Source organism: Protopterus annectens, chromosome 3.part1 (genome assembly GCF_019279795.1).
Source record: "Protopterus annectens isolate FY-2018-M chromosome 3.part1, PAN1.0, whole genome shotgun sequence".
Taxonomy (NCBI): Eukaryota; Metazoa; Chordata; order Ceratodontiformes; family Protopteridae; genus Protopterus; species Protopterus annectens.
Window position 1 is genome coordinate 124,303,496 of NC_056732.1, and position 17,547 is coordinate 124,321,042.

The window sequence follows — 17,547 nt, forward strand, 5'->3', positions numbered from 1 at the left end:
AAGGCTGTGGAGGTAGATTCGGCCCTGGTGGAGTGAGATCTGATCCCCTGGGGGATAGGTTTTCCATGGTGCTTATAGCAGAAATGAATGCAATGGCTTATCCATTTAGAAATGGTTTCCTTTGAAATAGCCTTCCCCTCTGCCCCTGCAGCAAATACCACCAGCAGTTGTTCAGATTTCCTTTGAGATTTAGTCCTGTCCAAGTAGAATCTAAGTTGTCTGTTCACATCTAAGGAATGCAGTATCTGTTCCCCTTTATTCTGTGGACTGGGAAAGAAGATTGGCAAATGGACTGATTAAGAGCCACACTGGATACCACACCTTGGGCATGAAGGATAGATTGGTTCTGAGGGACACCCTGTCCGCATGAAAGATGATGAAAGGCTCCACTGCCATAAGGACCTGTAATTCAGATACCCTTCTAGCTGAAGTGATTGCTAAAAGAAAAGCTGTTTTCCAAGAAAGAAATTTTAAGTCTGCAGTAGCAGCTGGCTCGAAAGGCGGTAGAGTGAGTTTCCCCAAGACAAAGTTAAGGTCCCAGGCTGGAGTTGGAGCTCTCCTGGGTGGTCTCAAATTGTTGGCCCCTCTGTGGAACTGTTTGAGCAGTGGATGAGAGAAGAGGGGAGGTTCTGTGTTATAATGAGCTGAAATGGCTGAGGCAGGGATTTTAATGGAGAAAAAGGACAGGCCCTTGTGAAGCATCTCAGTTAAGTATTGTAAAATCTGAGGTAAATTGGGCGCTGCTGTGCTCATCCCTTGAGGTTGGTTCCAGGCACATAATCTTTTCCATTTTTCAGCATAACATTTTCTAGTACTAGGCCTCCTTGCTTCTAAGATGACATCCATCACAGGTTTGCTGAGGGATGGTAAAGGAGAGTTTAAGTAATTAGCCAGGCTGCAAGGTTCAGTGTTGGAAGCTGAGGGTGCAGAATCTGGTTCTCCTGCTGAGACAGCAGGGAAGGAGTCTGAGGCAGGTGCCATGGAGATAACCATGACACACTGCTCAGAAGGGGGTAACAGTGTTGGCGCGGCCAGTCTGGAGCAATCAAAATCATCCTTGGTTTGTCATATTTGACTTTTAGTAGTACTTTGGAGAGCAGAGGCAGAGAGGGGAAGGCATACACTGATTAGGTTTTTCCAACTGAAGGACAGAGCATCCACTTTCCAGGCTTGTTTGTGGGGAGTCCTTGTGCAAAATTTGTCCAATTGGTAGTTCTGGGGAGAGGCAAACAGGTCTATATCTGGGCTCCCCCATTCGCTTGTCAACATGTTGAAAATCCTTGGTTCCAGTTTCCAATCACTTGGGTCCATGAGGTTTCTGCTTAGTCCATCTGCCAGTGTATTTACTTTTCCTGGAAGGAACTGAGCTTGCAGGCGCACTTGGTAGCTCAACACTGTGTTCCACAATGCCATGGCTAGTCTACAGAGGGGGTAAGAATGTGTATCCCCTTGCTTGTTTATGTACCACATAACCACGGTGTTGTCCGTCTTTACCATTAGTTGTCCTTGAATAACTTAGTCCTTGAAGCCTGTCAGAGCATTCTGTACAGATACATTTCTTTTTGATTGATATGCAGGTGCATTTGACTTAAGTTCCATTTGTCCTGAATGCACTTCCCTGCCAGGTGAGCCTCCCATGCACAGTCTGATGCATCTGTTGTTAGGGTTTGTGTGGCAGGGGGTGGTGTGAAAGGCCTCTGCCTACCAAAGGAACTGTAGGTGCAGGCAAGGTATGATATGAATCATTGTTTCTAGGCTGTGAGAATGTTGACACCATAGGCTTTTTAGATACCACTATAGTTTCCTCATATGCAGTCTTCCATATGGAATTAGAAGAATACAGGAGGCCATGAACCCCAAGGCTTGCAGTACTTGTCTTGCAGATAGCAGGGTTTTTGTGGCCACTTGTTTGAAGTAGGTTGTCAAATGAATTTGCTTTTCTGGTGTGAGGTAAGCCATCTAGGAAGGTGTATTCAAGCTTGCTCCCAGGAATGTTGATAGGGTACCAGTTGTGATTTCTTTTCATTTATGGTGTACCCCAGACAAATAAGAACCCTTTTTACAAAGGCCAGATGATTCAAAAGTATGTCATGGCTTTCTGCCTGAATTAGACATCGTCCAGGTATGGGTATATTTGAATACTTCTTTGCAAAATGCAATAACTGGAGCTGGGCACTTTGTGAATACCCTGGGAGCAGTAGATAAGCCAAAGGGCAGTGCAGAGAACTGATGGTGTGTTTAGCCTGCTTTGAAGCGTAAGTACCTTCTGCAAGAGTCCCTGACTGGGATGTGCAGGTATGCTTCTTTTAAATCTAGTGTTGCCAACCAGGTGTCTTTATAGAAAGTAACTGGTAAAGAGTCAGCGTCTTGAATTTTGGAATCTCCAGAAAGGTATTTAGAGTAGACAGGTCCAGGATAGGACGCCATGATTTGTCTGTTCTGGGTACCAGGAAAAGTCTCGAGTAGATACCTTGTCCCTTTTCCTCTTCTGGTACCGGTTAAATAGCCCTCATGCTTAAGAGAGAAGGTATTTGTTTTTGGGGCTCTGCCCACTGATTTGGGGGTAGGTCCGGCCACCCACTTGGTGTTGCCAACATTTGCAAGTGAAATCTGTATCCTTGGGACACTATATTTAACACCCATTTGTCCTGGTTAATGAGTTCCCAGTTCTTTGCATGAAGAGCAATCTTTCCCCCCAAAGGGGCAGTCAGAAGATGAGTGCTTGGAAATTTTAAAAGGAAGTCATTGAGACCGTTTACCATGGGGGGGGGGGGTCTTACTATTCCCAGACTTGGAAGTGGAGGCCCCCCACTGCTTAGTTCTGTGAGTTCCCTGGGACTGAAACTTGGTATTTTTGCTGTGTCTGGGTTTGGCTTGAGAAGCCCTGGAAGGGGCTGGAAAGGACCGATTCTTAGAGGGCCAGTGCCTACTAAATCTAGGAGGCTGAACTTGTAAAAAATCTTTAACAGTTTGCATAGATTTAGCTTTATCTTACATCCTTTAAGAACTTCTTCAGCCTTGTTGCCAAACAGGCAGTCCTGATTTAAAGGAGCATCCAACAATGTAGCTTTAACATGATCAGGCAAAGATAGCTCCTTAAGCCAAGCATGCCTTCTAAGCACAGACCCAGTAACAGCAGCCCTGCAAGAGGCCTCTAATGAATCAAAACCACATTGCAAAGTATGTTTTCCAACTTGTTCAGCAGAATGCATTAAATCCTGTAAGTCTTCATTTTCCACAGTCAGGAATCAACATCATTTTCTGTTTAAGCAGTCCAATAACATGTTGCTGATATTTTAACATATGAAATTGGCAGTTTAAAGCTCTAATGGCCAAGTTTGCTGAAGTGTAAACCTTTTTACCCCATCTATCCAGCGCCCTGGAGTCTCTATCAGAAGGGGTAGGATTTTTAGCAGTAGAAGCCTTAATGCCCTTGGGCCCCTGTGAAATAGTCTCTGGATCTGCAATAGGATTTTTGAAAAGGAACTTGTGGGACTCAGGGACCCTGTAGTATCTGTCAGGTTTACCGGGAGCAGGAGGCAGGGAATCAGGGGCCAAACTGGATTCCGAGAAAGCATCATCAACAATGTCTAGTACAGAAGGAATAGCCAAAGGCCTATGCTAAGGTAGGAAAAGGAAATCCCTAAGTCCATTTTTTTAGTCAGAAAATTCCTGGCTTTCCCAGTGGAAATGCTCCCTTAGAGTACGTAAGGTTTCTCCAAAAGAAAAATCCTCAGGAGGGGAAGCAGAGGGAATAGAGTCCTCTGCATCAGAATCCTCATAAGTAGGTAAGGACAAATCCAGGTCATCAGAAGAGTCAGAAAAAACAGAATCCTGATCAGAAGATTCATAATCAAGCTCAGTCCTAGGCCTCTTAGAAGGGGGGGTTGGCTACCCCTGATTAGAGTTATTAGATCTTCAGCCATTCGTATCATTTGTTTTTTAGGCATAGAGGTCTGAGCATGTAGCCTGGACATTGTTTTTTTAGACATGGATCGAGATTTAGGCCTTAGTAATGAAGGAGGCGTTGATTTAATATGCAAGTCCATACACCCTCAGAAGCCGGTGCCTGCACAGCGGCTCTGGAACCATCCAACGTAGAGACATCCTCGGGTTCCATAGTTGAAGCATCTCGCGGCATACCGGACTCCGATAGGGTCTCAGTAGAGGCCTGCAAATCAGAAGTAGCGGGTATCAGGGGTGCATAAGCGCCTGATTGAGTACCAGCGAAGTGGCAACTGGCTTAGTAGAAGCGTCGTCAGCAGTTTTGGACCTAGGCGGCCTGTGTCTGCTTTTATCTTTGCATTTTTTCGGAATGTTGGCAGTCGGATGGCTAACCGATGACATTTCTGGATAATTAAACCGAGAACCAAAATATTTAGAAGAGAAAATATACCAATGACAGATAGTTTGTGGTTTAAATAAGGCACAAAACCAACAGTGAGGTACGTCGTGATCAGGGCCTAGGCAAGGAATACAGTACGAATGAAAATCTTTATGAGGTATTTGCTTTCCACAAGTAATGAAATTATTTACTTTTACTGACATCGGTTTAGAGCAAGAAAAAGTTTCCCCAATGGGGTACTTAGCTTTTAGTTGAAGACTTTGGTTCTGAAACTTGAAAACGAAAATTTCAGGAGTCGGCCGACCGGCACTTGCGAACTGCTTCTGCTTTGGGCACTGCACAGCAAGAAAGACTGATGTAATGGTGTCGGCTGCATGTTTTATACCCCTGATGACCTGACGTCACGGAAGAAGGGACAGCAACCGACACAGGACCCAAGACTTTGTTAATCAGGCAGACTGAGGGCTACTGCAAGCAGATAGCCCAAATGTGATGACAGCAACAATGAAACATGAAGAACATCAGGAGGGATAGCTAAAGGCCTGTGTTGAGGCAGGAGTAAGAATTCCCCAAGTCCTTTTTGGACTCAAGAGTAATCCCGGCTTCCCCAGAGGAAATGCTCCCTAAGAGTATGCAAGGTTTCACCTAAAGAAAAATCTTCTGGAGGGGAAGCAGAGGGAATTAAATCCTCTGCATCAAAATCCTCATAAGTAGATAAGGGCAAATCCTGGTAATCAGAAGGAGCAGAAATATCAGATTCCTCATCAGAAGAATCAGAAAGAAATTCAGCTCTAGGTCTCTTTAAAGGGGGGAAGGCAGGCTTCCCTTAATTATAAGCATTTGCTTTTGAGGCATATGGGCCTGAGCTCGCGGTTTGGTCATCGGTTTTCTAGGCGTAGTGCGAGTTTTAGGCCTGAGGGATTTGGAACTTCTGGATTGAAATGATGGCGTCTTTAGAATGAATGTTGGAAGGCCTGAATTCACCCTTAGAAGCCGGTGCCTGCACAGCGGCTCTGGACCCATCTAAGGTAAAGACATCCGCAGGTTCCATAGTCGAAGAAGAATCTCGCGGCATACCGGACTCCGAATGGGTCTCAGTAGAGGCCTGCGAATCTGAAGTAACGGGTATCAGGGGCTGCGAAAGTGCCTCACTGAGTACTGGTGGACTGGCGACTAGCTTAACGGAAGCGTCGGCAGTTTTGGACCTCTGTGGTCTGTCTCTGTCTTTATCCTTATGTTTTTTTGGAAGATCTGATGTCGGATGGCCTACCAAAGCCATATCGGAAATCAGGGACTGAGAGCGAAAATATCTAGCTACAATAAGGGCCCGGCGACGTATAGTTCTGGCGTTGAACAAAGCACAAAAGCGACAGCGAAAGACGTTGTGGTCTGGGCCTAAGCAAGCGATGCAGTAAGAATGAAAGTCTCAGTGTGGTATTTGCTTTCCACAGGTGAGACAATTGTTAACTTTTTCTGACATCGGTTAGAGCAAGAAAAAAGGATCCCCAACAGGGTACTTAGCTTTAGAAGACCAACTTCAATTCAAAAAATGAAACTCAGGTAGTGGCCAACTGGCAGTCGTGCGAACTGCTTCTGCTTTGGGCTCCTCGGCAAGAAAGACTGATGTAATGGCATCAGCTGCCTTACTACTGACAACCTGATGTCAGTCCTGAATCGACAGCAGCCGACGCAGAAATACTAAGCCTCTGGTATTCGGGCCGACTGAGGGCAACCCTGGCAGAGATAACCCAAATGTGATGACTGCAACAGTGAAACACGAAGAACATCAGCTGGCTCACTGAACCAGAAGTTTAATGTATTTTATTTACTTTATTTTATTTTACATTTGTTAACCGGGGGTGTCTGACTGAGCCGAAAAGGCCCTTTTTCAGCAGAGGCCCAGGGAGAAAAGCTCCACAAAGAAAAATTACAGATACATTTAGTTAGACATGATCAGTATACACACAAATTACAAAAGACATGTTTTTACAGTGGTATGCGGAATATCAACATTTACAGTGGAGAGAACAAACAAAAAATATTAATTTAAAAATAAAGGTAATTAATCGATTTGTGGTGTACAGCTGAAATTTGGAACATAGGTAGAATACATACATAGTACACAGGTACAGTACATACACTGTAGATTAGCCAGTGTTTGTGAGTAAGATTGAAAACTATTATCAAGTACTCTAGATTTAGTATGTATACCTTATCCACTTTCACTAGCCTGGGGAGCAACCAGCACTGCCAACTTTGCTTGAGATGTTGCCTGATGAGGTCTTTAAAGGAGGCTTTGGAAGATGTGTTTTGAATGCTAGTGGGGACAGATTTCCATTTTTTAGCCACTGAACTACTATATAGCACATCTCCAAAGCTACTGTAGCTGTTGGTGACTTCTAGTAGTAGTTTGCTTGATGATCTAAGAGGCCTTTTGGCTGAGTGATGTTGCACTAGGTTTTTGAGGGCAGGACACTTATTGGGGAGGTAATAGATAGAATGACAGAGGCAGAGCTGATTGTAAGTTAGGAGGTTGGGCAGTTCAAGCCAGTAGAGCTGTCTCAAAGCAGTACAGTGATGAGTTCCATGTAGATGGACAAAACAGTTACAACTGCTGAAGCCTACACAAATGCACTCTATAAGCACTTACACGAGTGCATGGATAGTGCTATCCCAAACAGAACCAAGACGCTATCCTCCTAAAAAGGAAGCCAATCTGGTGGTCCCCTGCCATAAACAAACTGTACAACAGAAGGAAGAAATAGTTGCAAAAGAGAGTAAAATCCCATGAGTGGAGGAGCTCCCTGGTCAGCCTCATTAAGAAACTGAGATCCCTTATAAGATCCTCCAAAGCTAGCTACGAAAACAAAAAATCGCCACTAAATCCAAGGACAACCACAAAGCATTCTATAGCTATGTCAGGAATCTAGATGGCAACACCAAGATCTGCTCTGAGTTACAGCACAAAGGCACAAAAATTACAGAACTAACTGATACTGCCAACATCCTGGCAGATTGGTTCAGTGCTAACTTTACCCCCCTCTCACCCCCTAAAGGGCCCATATCTATACAGGAAGAATGCAGAGTCCCTGTAATCACAACTAAGCAGGTAAAAGCTGCACTCTCTAAAGCCAAAAACACAGCATCCATGGGACCGGACAACATCCCAGGCTGCGTTTTACAAAAACTTCAGAACGAACTGGCTCCCCACTTAAGCACCATGTTCAATAATAGCCCCGCATCAGGCTTTGTGCCCACTGAATGGTGCACAGCAACAGTTATCCCACTCCACAAAGAGTTAGCCACCACTGATCCCGGGAACTAGCGACCTATTAGCCTGACGAGCCTGGTCTGCAAGGCAATGGAACGTATCATCATGGAACTCATAAGCAAAGACATTGGTAACCTCAAAACTCTGGATCCCACCCAGTTCGGGTTTGTGAAAGGTAGATCATGCCTCCTGAACCTGATCGACTTCTTTGAGGCAGTCACCAAAGCCGTGGATGAGGGTAAGGTGGTTCACACAGCCTATCTTGACCTCGCCAAGACTTTCGACACCATCCCCCATTCTGGAATTATAGCTAAACTCACTAAACTTGGTATAAATCACTACGTCACAAGATGGGTTGCCAAATGGCTCACTGACAGAACCCACACTGTAAAAGTTGCAGACTCAAAATCTGACCTCAAAGCAGTGACAAGTAGAGTACCACAGGGTTCCGTCCTGGGACCTCTCCTGTTTGGTATCTACTTCTCTGAAGTACAGGCTAACACAGAAGGCCTCAGGCTAACAAATTTCGCAGATGACTGCAAACTAGGAGCAATAGTCATGTCCTCAAATGATGTGGACATCCTACAGAAGGGCCTCACTGAGACAGATGCCTGGTGTCAGAGCCATGGCCTCAAGCTCAATGCCAAAAAGTGCAGTGTCATCCTCTTTGGTAAAAACTCTGTACCCATGAACTACCACATAGGCAGCAATCTACTTAACACCGAATGCGTGATAAGAGACCTTGGGACCCCGGTGGACAGTAGTCTCTCCTTTGTTAGTCACATCACCACAGTAGTCAGGAAGTCCTTCTACGTGGCACACCTCATCATAAAAGGGTTCTCATCCAGGAAAAAAAAGAGGTCATTGTTCCCTTCTACTCATCACTCATTAGACCCATTATAGAGTACAACGCCCCTTTTGGAATGTACCTCACAAGACATCTGCAGCAGCTGGAAAGGCCACAGAAGTACCTCACAAAGAGGATTACTGGCCTCAAACAAATGTCCTACACTGACCGCCTCAAAAACCTCCAGCTTTATTCCGTACTACTCCGAGGTGATCTCTGCCTAACATATAAAGCTATGTCAAACCCAGAGCTGTTGGACATGCTACACCTAAAGAAATCCCAATCCCTCCGAGCTACACGCTCTAGGGACCTAAACCTTATCACCACAATAAACAGGACACACTGGAGGGATAGATTCCTGTCCCAGAGACTTCCTATACTCTGGAACAAGCTACCCATCTATGTCAAGCAAAGTTCTTCTTTAGCACTCTTCAAGAAAAATCTTGATGAGTGGATGGGAAATAAGAAATACACCCCGGGGATCACTTTTGTGTCTCTGCTGGACAGTGGCACAGGAAAATAACTTTCTTGGGTGGCGTAAGCTATGGAACCTTGCTGGCTAGGCTTATGTAGGCCCTTGGGCCGATAGCCTAGTACCTACCTATGAACCTATATGAGCAATGTGCAGCAAAGTGGGCAATTCTGTTATAGCAGGCTTCCATTTTGCTGAGTTCAGTTTTATTGAGATTAGTCAGAATGGGAGATGCATAGAGTAGGGTGGATAGAAGCTGGGAGCGAGCAACGGCTGATCTTGTGTTGTTGGTAAGAAATGGTTTGATACGGTAGAGTGATCCCAGTTTGGCATGTACTTTTTTAATAGTTAAGTTGAGATGACTATCAAATTTTAGGTGGGAGTCTATGGTTATTCCCAATAGCTTAGCCTGTGCCACTGGAGTGATTGGAGTAGCATTTGTGGAGTAGATAGTGAACTGACTGTTATCAGTGTTTTTGTTACTACTGGTTATAATCATAAGCTGAGTTTTCTTTGGAATGAGGATAAGTTGGGCTTTGGTAAGGTAGTTTTCAATGTCAGAGAATGCTAGTTGAGTTGTTTGCAGGAGGGTGGAAATGTTTTTTGCAGCACAGATTAAGGTAGTGTCATCTGCATACTGAATGATAGATGCATGCTGTGTGGAGGTATGGAGGTCATTTGTGAAGACTGTGAATAATAGTGGTCCTAAGATAGAACCCTGAGATAAAACACTGTGTATTGATAATAACAGGATTTTAAAACAATAAAACAAAAAACTGCAAGCCTTCCAGCAGCCTTCACAAAGATGTTTTTTTCAAGCGTCCATAGTATCATTAATGTTCCTTCATACTTGCCACCTGTCTATAATGTTGCAGAATGTTGAGATTTTTGCTGTATATTTTCTGTCTGTTCCTCATACAATCTGAATCCACTATGCTAGACTTTTGAGTTTCTGACTTCTTTTCCTTCAGAAAATGCATGCTAATGCAAAAAGTACAGTTTTGTACCTACCATAAATGTAGATGTTCGAGGATCCACATTGCTGCAGTCCTAACTATTGGGTAGTCCGCTGTCCAGTCGGCCCGAATACCAAAGTATATGGCTGACGTCGGTCACGGCGCATTAGACTGACGTCAGTACGTCAGGGTACTAATGCGCATGACCGACGTCATATCCTCAGTCTTTTCTTGCCCCAGATGTCAGAAGACCCTAAAAAGACAAGGCCAAAACCAAAAACACCAAACATACCTGCACCAAAAATATATACAATATATACAAAAGTACCAGAAAATAACCTCACCTACACAACCACCCCTAAACACAGAGGGGAAGGAGGGAGGGTAAATTGGACTGCAGCAATGTGGATCCTCGAACATCTACATTTATGGTAGGTACAAAACTGTACTATGTTCTTCATTCCACATTGCTGCAGTCCTAACTATTGGGTAGAATCCCAAAGCAGAGGTAAGGGAGGCTGGCAAATCATAAGGAAGCAGGAGCTGATAATATGCCTTGCAAAATAGCTGTGGCAAAACCAGCCCTAGACTTAGAATAGAGAGGAAGGTGGTAATGCTTAGAGAAAGTATGCACTGAACTCCAAGTAGCTGCCTCCAGAATATCCTTAGTTGCCACCCCCTTAGAAATGCTGTTGAAGTGGCAGTAGCCCTAGTGGAATGAGGCCTAATCCCAGCTGGAATCTCCTTACCATGATGGGAATAACAAAATGCAATGCAAAACCCAATCCACCTAGAAATAGTTTGTTTTGACACAGGCTTGCCCTGAACTCAAAGCAAAAGAAACAAACAACTGCTGAGACTGCCTAAAATCCTTAGTTCTGCTTAAATAATAACGCAATTGCCTGTGTACATCTAAAGTGTGCAAAATCTTTTCCCCTTTATTTTGGGGATCTGCATAGAAAGTAGGCAAATGAATAGTTTGGTTTAAAGCCACACTAGAAACCACCTTAGGCATAAAGGAAGGATTAGTACGTAATGATACCCTATCCTTATGAAAAATCAAAAGGCTCAACCGCCATAAGGGCCTGTAACCCAGAAACCCTTCTTCCAGAAGTAATGGCCAACAAAAAAGCAGTCTTCCATGACAAGTATTTCAGTTCAGCAGTAGCCGCAGGCTCAAAAGGTTGTAGAGTAAGTTTCTCCAACACAAAATTGAGATCCCAAGCAGGAGTAGGAGCTCTACGTGGGGGTCTTATATTCTTTGCCCTCTAAGAAATTGCTTGAACAAAGGATGTGAAAACAATGGTGGGTCACAATCATAGTGAGCTGAAATTGCTGCAGCATGAATCTTAATGGAAGAGAAAGACAAACCTTTGTCCAATAACTCAGTAAGATATTGAAGAGCCACACTCAAATTAGGCTCAGAAATCTCCAAATTCTTTGCTGCAGTCCAAAATAAAATCTCTTCCATTTTTCTGCGTACACTTTCCTTGTACTAGGTCTTCTGGCTTCCATAATCACATTTAAAACTTGTTGAGGAAGTTGAGACCTGCTGTCTTTCAAAACAGAATATGCCAGGCTGTTAGATGAAGAGAGTGAAGCTTGACATTGAGCAGATGACCGTCCCTCTGAGACAACAGGTGTGGAATCAAGGGTAAAGGCCATGGAGGCTTCCTTACCAGACTCCTCAGTAATGGGTACCAGTGCTGCCGAGGCCAATCTGGAGCTATTAAAATCATCCTTGGCTTGTCTTGTCTGACCTTTAGAAGCACCTTTGGGAGAAGAGGCAGAGGTGGAAAAGCATACACATGAAGATTTTTCCAACTGAAAGAAAGAGCATCCACTTTCCAAGCTGTGTGATGAAATCCCTTCGTGCAAAACTTTGGCAGCTGGTGATTTAGTGGAGAAGCGAACAGATCTATATCTGGAGTTCCCCATGACACTGTCAATTTTTGAAATACATGAAGATCCAGTTTCCACTCGTGGGGATCCATGATTTGTCTGCTTAACACATCTGCTAAGGAGTTCTGTGCTCCCGGCAGAAACCTTGCCTGAAGAGTTAGTTGCAAGCTGAGCGCAGTCTCCCATAAAATCATTGCTTGCCTGCACAATGGGTAAGAATGTGTTCCCCCTTGTTTGTTGATGTACCACATGACAGTTGTGTTGTCTGTTAGAATCAACACCTGCCCTGGAAGAAGTAACTCCTTGAAAGCCATTAATGCAAACTGGACTGCTAACATCTCTTTCATGTTGATATGTAGATGCTGTAGTCTGGCAGGCCACTTGTCTTGAATCCACTTTCCATTTAGATGAGCTCCCCAAGCAATGTCTGAGGCATCTGTCGTTAGAATCTGACTCGCCTCTGGCCGGGTCACAGAGAGTCCCTTGTTTAGGTGACATTCCTGGGCCCACCACAAAAATTCCTTTTGAATGCAAGGTATTATTTGAATGAAAGTGTCCAAATCCTGGCAGTGCTGTGTCCATAGATTTTTGAGATACCATTGTAGCTTCCTCATATGCAGATTGGCATTGGGAAGCACCAGAATACAAGATGCCATGAACCCTAAGGCTTGAAGGACTGTCCTTGCAGTCAGCCCGGACTGAAGAGATAGTTGATGGAAGTAACTGGAAAGATTCTGTTGTTTGTCCGGGGTTAAAAAGGCCATCTGGGCTGCTGTATTCAGTCTCACACCCAGAAAGCACATGTCTTGAGAGGGTACTAGACTGGACTTTATTTCGTTCACAGAATACCCTAGGCATCTTAGCACTGCTATGACATATTCCAAATGCTGTAAAAGGTCTTCCTTTTCCTGAGCCAGAATCAGGCAGTCGTCCAAGTAAGGATAGATTTGAATTCCTTTTAGCCTGAAGTAAGCTATCACTGGAGCCAGAACCTTTGTGAATACTCTGGGCGCAGTAGATAAGCCAAAGGGCAATGCAGAGAACAGATAATGAGAATTTCCAGCTCGAAAACGCAGATACTTCCTGCAACGTAGTCTTATAGGCACATGAAGGTAAGCTTCCTTGAGATCTAAAGTTACCATCCAGTGATCTTTGCCCAGCAGAGGTAAAAGCTGTTGTAACGTCAACATTTTGAACTTGGGAATGTCCAGATAAGTGTTGAGGATAGATAAATCCAAAATTGGTCTCCACGTGTTCCCCTTCTTTGGTACTAGGAACAGGCGAGAATAAAATCCTAGGCCCCTTTCTGGCACAGGAACTGACTGAATGGCCCCTATTTGGAGCAACAGAGAAATTTGCTTGTGAGCCTCTGTTCTTTGTAGAGGAGGAATGTCTGGCATGCCTTTGAAAGGAGGCAAGGTATGGAAATAAAACCTGTAACCGTGGTGAATGATATCCAGAACCCATCTGTCTTGGGTAATTAAATCCCAATTTTCTTTGAAAAGAGACAGCCTTCCTCCCAGAGGTGCTGCCAGGCGAGAATGTACTGGCAGCTGAAAAGGCAGGTCATTGGGTCTGCTTACGAAAGGACTGACCCCTGCCCTCACCAGAAGTCTGAGCAGGTGAACTCCCTGTCCTAGGCCTAAAAGAACCTTGAGCTCTGCCCCTACCACGCCTAGACCTACCCCTAGACTGGGAATCATAAGCAGGATAAGTCCACCCCTTAGTAGGCCAATTTCTACTAAACTTGGAGGCTGCACCTGCAAAAATCCTTAACAGTTTGCATAGACTTAGCCTTGTCCTCCATTTTCTTTAAAACTGCTTCCACAGGCGAACCAAACAACACATCAGACTGTAAAGGAGCATCCAAAATCCTTGTCTTAACATGCTCAGCTAAGTTCTGATCTCTCAACCAGGCGTGCCTACGAAGAACAGAACCAGTGGCAGCCACCCTCGAGGAGGCCTGCACAGCATCAAAACCACACTGCAAGGAATGCTTTCCCACTTGTTCAGAAACATGAACTAAATCCTGCAACTCTTTACACTCAATACCTTCAGCCAGAGCATCCACCTTAGACTTCAATTGTGAAAGGAGATAATTCTGATATTTTAACATATGAAACTGACAATTCAACGCCTCATGGCTAAAGTGGAAGAAGTGTACACTTTCTTTCCCCATCTATCCAAAGCCCTTGCCTCTTTATCAGGAGGAACAGGATTTTTAACCACAGAAGCCTTCACACCTTTAGGCCCCTGAGAGACAGTTTCTGGGTCTGCCCTAGGACTCTTAAAAGATACTTATGGGCCAGGCACCCTATAGTACCTATCCGGTTTAACTGGGGCAGGAGGCAAAGAATCAGGATTTAGTGAAGCCTCTGCAAAAACATCTTCTACCACATTCAGAACAGGAGGTATAGCTAAAGGCCTATGCTGGGGCAAAACAAGAATTCTCTAAGCCTCTTCCTGGAATCAGAGAAATCTTGACCTTCCCATTTAAAATGCTCCCTCATGGAATGCAGAGTCTCTGAAAAGAAAAATCCTCAGGAGGCGAAGCTGAAGGAGTAGAATCATCCACATCAGAATCAGAATAAGGAGGATACTCCTGCAAGTCTTCAGCCAAGACTCAGAAGCCTCCGAACATTGCTCAAAACTCTCAAACTCAGGTTCCACCCTAGGCCTCTTATCAGGAGGGGGCATAGAACCTCTAATCATTGTAATCAAATCCTCTGCCATTTTTAGCATATGCTTCTTAGGCAAAGACCCTGAAACACTCGGAGAAACCCCCACTGAAGCTAAAGTAGGCCTGCCTCTTAAAGAAGCCTTAGAAACAGAAGGCGAGGCCTTAACCACCTTAGGAAGAGAGGGAAGAACAGCCACCTGAGAAGCCCCTTCAGCCTGGCCTACTTCCTGAGAGGACACATCCTGTAACAGTAAAGTTTCTCCCTGAGACTCCAAAGAAACTCCTGGCAGAACCTCCGGCTCCACTGGGCCTTCTAAAGAACCGACGTCCGGGACTGTCGGTTCTTCCATTCTAGGCTTCCCTGCTTTGTCCTTGCGCTTTTTGGCTGAAGCGGCCGGAGCATCCGACGGCATTTTATAATTACAACGCTTCCCAAACACTAACCTGGCACAGTCTAACCTTCTCTTAATAGTGCGTTTGTTAAATCTAGCACAAGAGCGGCATCCAACAACGTCGTGCTCAGGCCCTAAACAAGGTATACACAAAGTATGGTAATCCCTATGAGGTATCTGTTTCCCACAAGAAATACAGTTATTCACTTTTTCTGACATCCGGTTAAATACTGAGGCAAGAAAAACCAAAATATTCCCCAACGGGTACTTAGCCAACTTTGATTCGGTCTGAAACTCTGACTTCAGAAACTTTCAGAACGCCAACCTGCACTCGCAAAAACTGCTTCTGCATCGGACCATGCGGCAAAAAAGACTGAGGATATGACGTCGGTCATGCGCATTAGTACCCTGACGTACTGACGTCAGTCTAATGCGCCGTGACCGACGTCAGCCATATACTTTGGTATTCGGGCCGACTGGACAGCGGACTACCCAATAGTTAGGACTGCAGCAATGTGGAATGAAGAACATCATGTTATGCTAGCAATTTTTTAAGTTTATATGAGCAATATTTAAAATCTCTTTTTGATTTTGGGCTTTTGTCCCCCTTCCATTATTTTTGGCTTTGTCCAGAATTCATGTGCTAAGAGGTTGAAAGGTAAGAATGCCTCTCTTTTTATACTCAAGTTAATATCACATGATAAATTGTGTGCCTTTACCTTAAGCCTTTCAGCTCCATAATTAATAAAATCAAACACAAATCTAAGTACTGCATAACCCAAGCATAGAAACCATGTTGGGTTAACCCCATGCTAAACACATAACCCTGTAATTCCGAAACATGCCTAGTGTTACAGCTGAGTGCCTATCACAGCTGCAGCTCATGGTGTGATGTGGAAAAATGTCCATTATCAATTCACTAAGTAAATCAGCGGTGGTGGTGCTGCGGTAGCGTTGTCACCTCACAGTAAGACGCTGTCCGGTTTGATTCCCAGCTAGAGAGTCTTCTGCATGGAGACATGCGTGAATGGGCGTACCTTTGTTGAAGGTTGTGCGTCAGGGCTGGCAACTCGGCATGTAAAAATCAACTGCCAATCATTAGCGGACCGGAGTTCCATTGTGGCGACCCCTAACCGGGAAAAGCTGAAACACACAACATCAATTAACTAAGTAAGAATGTGCATCTCAGTTCCCTGCTAAACAGTAAACCCAATTGCACTATGACCAGGAACTGTGATGAAGGAGGAACACTAACAGTCACAAATATAGGGGTGAGAGGGGCAGCTGATATACAGCTTATGTACATGCATAGATATAAGACACAGTATGAAAACAAGTACTGTAAAGGGACTACTGCACTCATTAAGTATATTTGTTGCCCATTAACAAGGGATAGAGACCTGGGTGTATAAGACAGTATGAAAGCGGAGCAACAAGCAGATGAGAATACACATGGTAAACAGATTAATTTAAGCTGAGAGTGGGGAAGGAAGGGATAGTCGACCTATTGAGGGAAGGTGGTCTTTTTTTTTTTTTAAGGAGGAAAGGTGGGGAAGGAGGTTAGGGAAGTTAAAGGTATGACAAGAGGCTAAAGGTGCAGGAGCAAATATATAAACACAGGCAAAGACAGAGGTGCAGGTGATGACACACCATGGACTGAGAAAGACAGTAGACCGACAGACACCCAAACAAAAGGATGAGACTGGTGGTGGGGAAGGATGAACAATAAACATGGCAGGCCATTGACATGCACATCAGGAAGGGAGTTAGGGTGGGTACAGCCTTCCATATTGCAGTGCCTGTATGACACCCACACTGAGGTCAGACATGTCTCTGTATCTCATTAACCCTTTTACAAAACATAAATAAAGCAATGTCTGCATAAATTAATACTGCTATAAACTTAGAATTCTAGGTTGCGTAATATGTTTTCTAATATATGGCACTAAAGGCAAGTCAAAATGACAAATAATACATAGTTATCTGGATCACCAGCATTCACAAGTCTTTTATGGCTGACCTGTGCAAATCACAGGAACCTGTTTGAGAGAGAAAATAATTACTTTGCAATGCAAGAGTTAAACATTTAACTGAAAAAGTTGTTATTTTTGAAAACTCTGACGTGTATAAAGGGGCAACATGTCACAATTTCAACACCCTATTATTTTTCAACAATCTGCATGCAGATTAAATATTATCAGAATGTGTGTGGTATAAAGGTTTTCCACAACTGAGAAGATGGCAGACCCCCCCCCCCCCCCAAACTTACCAGGTTCAAACATAGCTTTTATGGTATATTGTTTAGACATTCTCCTTTCACACACACACACACACACACACAGCCATTCTCCTTTCACACACACCGGTTCATAGGTGTGTACTAGGCTAATGGCCTAGTAGCCTTTACAAGCCTAGCCCATAGGATTACCCTGGCGATGTGCCACAATAGTTCCCAGTGCCTCTGTCAAGTAGAACCACGGGACTGATCCCTGGGGTGAATTTTCTATTTCCCATCCACTCATCAAGATTTCTTGAGCCAGTGAGGTGTTTGACATGTATGTGAAGTCTATTCCACAGCATGGGTAGTCTCTGGGTTATGAACCTGTCCCTCCAGCATGTTTTGTTGATTGTGATAATGAGGTTGAGTTCTCTGGAGCATGTGGTGAGCAGGGATTGGGATTT

At 44.3% G+C, this 17,547-nt stretch overlaps 1 protein-coding gene across 1 annotated transcript in view; it reads right to left on the reverse strand.

The window, feature by feature from the left end:
• Nucleotides 1-17,547, reverse strand: part of TRIM71 (tripartite motif containing 71) — a 1,372,825-nt gene that overhangs the window by 407,094 nt on the left and 948,184 nt on the right. The window lies entirely within an intron of this gene.